The sequence below is a fragment of the Schistocerca nitens genome, chromosome 6 (genome assembly GCF_023898315.1).
Source record: "Schistocerca nitens isolate TAMUIC-IGC-003100 chromosome 6, iqSchNite1.1, whole genome shotgun sequence".
Taxonomy (NCBI): Eukaryota; Metazoa; Arthropoda; class Insecta; order Orthoptera; family Acrididae; genus Schistocerca; species Schistocerca nitens.
In genome coordinates this window covers 613266278-613271609 of record NC_064619.1, presented here as the reverse complement: position 1 = coordinate 613271609, position 5332 = coordinate 613266278, and the positions used below count along the sequence as shown (strand labels likewise).

Genomic DNA, 5332 nt, shown 5'->3' with positions numbered 1-5332 from the left:
GTAATCCGTCTTAAGGCCACAAGTGGCCCATCGGGACCATCCGACCGCCGTGTCATCCTCAATGAGTAAGAGGATAGGAGGGCCATGTGATCAGCACATTGCTCTCCTGGTCGTTACGATGGTTGTCTTTGACCGGAGCCGCTACTATTCAGTCAAGTAGCTACTCAGCTGGCATCATGAGGTTCAGTGCACCCCGAAAATGGCAACAGCGCATGGCGGCCCAGACGGTCACCCATCCAAGTGCCGGCCACGCCCGACAGTGCTTAACTTTGGTGATCTGACGGGAACCAGTGTATCCACTGCAGCAATGTCATTGCCAAAGAGAGTGAATGGGCTGGTTATAATTAGACTTGCGCTATTTGATAGAGCCCCCATGATAAACAAGGACATGACTAAGAGATAAACATGTGAAAGAAACAACACATTTTGATATCCGCGTGAGAGGGAAACATTTGTTAATTGTCCACCATTTTTACGTTCCAGGTTGCTCAGTGTTACGACCACTACATCCTCAACAGCCTCGAACAGCAGCAGACATCGCACTACTACTGCCCAGAACACAGCCGCTCCAAGGAATATTCATCTGTCGTGACGCAGGTCGTGTACTGTTTGAACATCGAACACTGCGTCCAGCATACTCGGTCGTGTTAACAGTGACTTCTTCAACAATTTGTGGCCCGTCAGCCTCTCCCAGGAGAAATTCTCAATCACCAGTTAATTGTAACTTCTGAATCATGTTAATAAACCTCGGCACGGAAAGAGGATCTTTCCGTATTACTTCAATGCGACGATACCCGTGAAGAGCAGCACCAGTGTAGCCGCTGTTCTGATAAAACTGTTTTGATAAAACAACTTTACAATTAAAGACATGCTCGCCTTGTCCAGACACATGTTGAATGTCTGCAGCTGTAATGCACCGGATGCCTGTGTTCCAACCCTACGTCGCTGAATGAGTACTGGGGCCTAACGGCAACTCATTACATTAAAAATGCTATGGTAATAATGAAATGGTTCAAATGGCTCTGAGCACTATGGGACTTAACATCTGAGGTCATCAGTCTCCTAGAACTTAAGAACCACTTAAACCTAACTAACCTAAGGACAGCACATACATCTGTGCCCGAGGCAGGATTCGAACCTGCGACCGTAGCAGTTGCGCGGTTCTGTACTGAAGCGCCTAGAACAGCTCGGCCACCGCGGCCGGCAGTAATAATGAAAATCCTGCCGCAAACAGTGTGCATATAATTCCTGTAATGTTGGGTATCCCATATGGTATATAGTTTTCTGTCTACTCTGACTCAAGTGGTGAAAATTTACTAACAACGATCCCGTATGCCAGCATCCACACCACCACACACAAAGCATTTTAAGTGACCTGTTTCAGAAGCCGTGAACCGTGCTTGTCCTTTCATCCGTAACAGCAGCTCCTACCGTTATTTAATGGGACTGTGCTGATTTAGTTAGCTTAAAATATTGCCAAGTTGTGTCCCCTTGCGACTTGAACGCTTCAGATCGGTAAATCTTCGAAACTGCAGTTGTAAGTAACGAATATAACGACAAGTAAGAGCGGTATATATTATGTAGTAAAAACAAGGTTGTGGTTTCAAAGTTTTCTCCATTCAACTTCAGTAACGGAATAAACCAAAAATAAGCGCAGTCTGCACTGTTGCCAAATTTATTCAAGATGATCCTGTCTCTAGGGTGCAGAGGTGGCAACGTTGCATGATATCGCCACCAACGCTCCTCCTCCTCCCCCACTTCCTCCTCCGCTCATCAGTTCCCCTTCTCTCCACGACTTGTGAATTCACAGGAAGAAAACTGTCTGTGCTGAGCTGCTGGAGACGAAAAACCTAAGGTAGTGTCATTATTAATTAATTTACGTATTTAGTCTGCAAATAAGTTCTTGGTGGTGTTACCCTGCTGCCGCCCCCACCCACCCTCACCCACCTCCACCCACCCCCACACTTTCCACCATCTGTGCCCTGACTTTTCCTGATCACGCTTATGTATGTTGTTCGCCTCAGAATTTGAAGCCTGACTCCTCTAGCCAAGAATATCGACACCAGAGGATGCTCCAAACCTTACTACAGTTACACCCACCCACACTTGTGAATTGGCGAGAAAAATGCTCGCGTGCAAGTTACAGTCTTTAATTTTAGCAGGGAAAGTGTTCAGTTGACGAAGTGTAGGTTTCGGGCAGAGACGAGTTTAATAAGTGTATTGCTTGTAAGCACACAGCTGAGCACCGCATCCCTAACCTCCTACATGAGGAATTTAAGGAGATGACAATGGACGAGCATAGAAGGAATACGTTTCAGCAGATAATTGTGATGCAGCTGGATGGACTGAAGATGCATTTCGCAACTCATACAGACTGTTGGCTATGCTGGAGCTGTTGAAGTTTTTTGATGTGGCCATTCGATCCACAGTGCAGGAAACACATACATAAAGAAAAAAGAGTAAAGACACTGCAACTGTAGCATATGTGGTTGGAGGAGACTGGATGCATTAGAGTACATTGCTGTACTATACCATCCAACCAGAAAAATACAGCGTTTGCGCTAGGTGTTGACAACTATACTGCATTTACAAGTAATTTTAGAGTACATAGCGAGAGGTGAATTCACGATCTCAGGGGCAGAACTGACATAAAATCAATAAAATTACTAGAAATGACGGGAAATATCTAAAAAGTGAAGGAAAATACGCCTAAAGACGGGAGAAATTAGGTGGAGAATGAGGGAGTACTTGTGCTTGGTGCCGGAAAATTAATGTACATAGGAACGAGTACGTGACAACAAGAGGAATATGAGAAAAAGTTGAAATGAAAGCTCTGGGAACCAGAGAGACAGTCATTGTTCATCGATAGTGATAAGATGGTAGTAAGAGATTCCTTAACGTGGATGACCACCAAAAGGAGAGTAATACATTTATATGTTATATACGTCGGACCACAAGCCCAGGTGTGACCTCAGAGTTATCGGCAACTGTATTATAGATTTTTAGATAGTGTTCTTAGCTGAACATCATTGTATTACCAGCTGGGATGACTGCAATATACAGCTACAGAATGGATCACGTGTTTGACCCTGTAGAAGACTGTCTATGTGTTTTAAACCCTGACAGTCAGTGTTTCCAATGTGCTTCTCTGTACTCTCCACCAGTCACAACCATGTAGTGTCAACTAACACATAATTTACAGAACAGTTGCTGTATGGTTTTTTAACAACATTCTTCTGTATGTATACTGAGGTAATGGTGATGCCTGCAAGTTGACAGCTGTCTTTCATGCTCTCCTGGAAAAGAGAACCATCGGCCTTTAAACTGACATGACAGAAAGTAGATGGAGTGATCGATTGAGAGGGGTTGTATTGAGGTATTACTTAATGGTAGACTGATGATACATTCTAGAGAGAGGGTGATGTATCTGCAGGTCATTTATCACGCATTTAACCATTTTAGCTGCTGTTGTCTTGGGATGCATCAGTTCTGTGATATAACTTACGATCGACATGTATAAAGCTGTGTGTTTTGTGTGTGACTTAGAGCGCTGTCTACCTGCAATCGTTAACAGCAAATGTCTCCACACCACTGTCAGCAGAGGTCTTCCAACGCATTTATGATGGATCATGTTCACCGATGGGAAATCTATTTCAATACCCTCATCTAGACGAATGAAGATATATGCGAAGCACTTTCACCCAGTCGCTGTAGGCAGCAGCGGTGTGAGAACGATGCATCGCACTGTCTTGTGTCTGGCGGTGGCTCGCGGCTGTCTTGGCGCACTGTGCAAATACGTCTTCACTCCCGTCTGGTCGTGTCAGCAATGGTGCCTAGGTGAACACGTATTTCGAGAGGAATTTCTCAGATACCAAGTATGAAAGAGATATCGCCGCCTCATGCTTGTGGGACCCAAACAGGCACCTGTGCGTAGTTTTACAGCTGATTGCTGTGTCACTTCACATATTTGCAAGTACCCTCCTGTACGGTCTACTGGACAGGGGCTGATGGACGTTGCTTGTGCTTGTTTACTGTGTGTCTGTTGCATTATTTTGCGAGTAGGTCTGTAGGCTGTTCTATGCGCTATTTGGACTGTTTATGGGCTGATTTCGTGTCTGCACATCTGTGTAGTGCAATATTTAGGAGTAATTGCATGTCTGTACTGAAATTATTTCGGTAACTTAGGAGCTGTTTGCGTGTTTGCAGACTGTTATTTATGAGTAGTTTACAGGTTTTGGGCTGTGTGGCATGAGCCCAAGCATGTCAGAGCATGTGTTCTGTATCAGTGTGATAAATATACTCCTTCCCTAAATAAATTGTTCGAAAATAAGTAAAGTACACTACTTCCTTACTGTCTCCAGCAGCCCGGCGCAAGCTGAGTCATTTTCGCACTACTTTCCCCCTCCAGGCAACCATCTTCGATTAGGTCACTGGAGGGATGACTGCACCCTCTTGTGGCAGTACTGTGTACTATGTCAGTTGGACTCTAGGTCTCATAGTGGAGGTACTGCCTGCAAAATAAAGACTTATGTCCAGCACAGGCAGAGTCCTTTTCCCACCATTTTCCCCACCCCATACCGCCAACTTGGATTACGTCACGGAGCTGACGACAGTGTTCTCTGTGGGTGGTACTGTTTACTAGATGCAGACCTCATGGTGAACACACTGTTTCCTGCCATCTTCGATAATTGTACTTGGGTCATCAGATGATGTCATGGCAGCCTTCTTGGATTATGCAATGTATGAGAGCCCCTCTGGTGGTGGTTCTATGTAAAAGGTCAGTTGGAGTCCAGATCCCATGGCGACCACACTGTTTCTTGCCATTTCGCCCCCCATCTTGTATTACATCACAGGAGGGATGAGACTGCTCTCTGGCGGTGCTACTGTCTACTAGGTCAGATGGAGTCAGCAACCCTTGGTGACCACACTGTTTCATGCCATTTCCCTCCACCATCTTGGATTACATCACAGGAGGGATGAGAGCACCCTCTCGTCGTAACACTGTGTACTAGGTCAGTTGGTGTCTGGACCCCTTGGCGACCACACTGGATGGTGGTAGTGCCTCTAATTGCTTAAATAAAATAGTGCATGCAAAATAATAAAGACTTATGTTCAGCATTGGTCGACTCCCTTTCCTGTGAATCCCTAGAAGAAGGTGGCGGTCGGGTGACAGGTTAGTAGAGATGGCCTTTCTATCCCACCATTTTCTTAGGTTGGTAGAGATAGCCCAATTGACCTTCCTTTACCATCAAAATACAGTTCCTAGGAATAGGCTGTGGCCACATGACTTAGTTTAGTGGAGGTAGCCCAACTGACCAATCTTTCCGCGATT

General features: G+C 45.3%; 1 pseudogene; it reads right to left on the bottom strand.

The window, feature by feature from the left end:
- Positions 1-200: 200 nt before the first annotated feature.
- Positions 201-318, bottom strand: LOC126264056 (5S ribosomal RNA; annotated as a pseudogene).
- Positions 319-5332: the final 5014 nt, after the last annotated feature.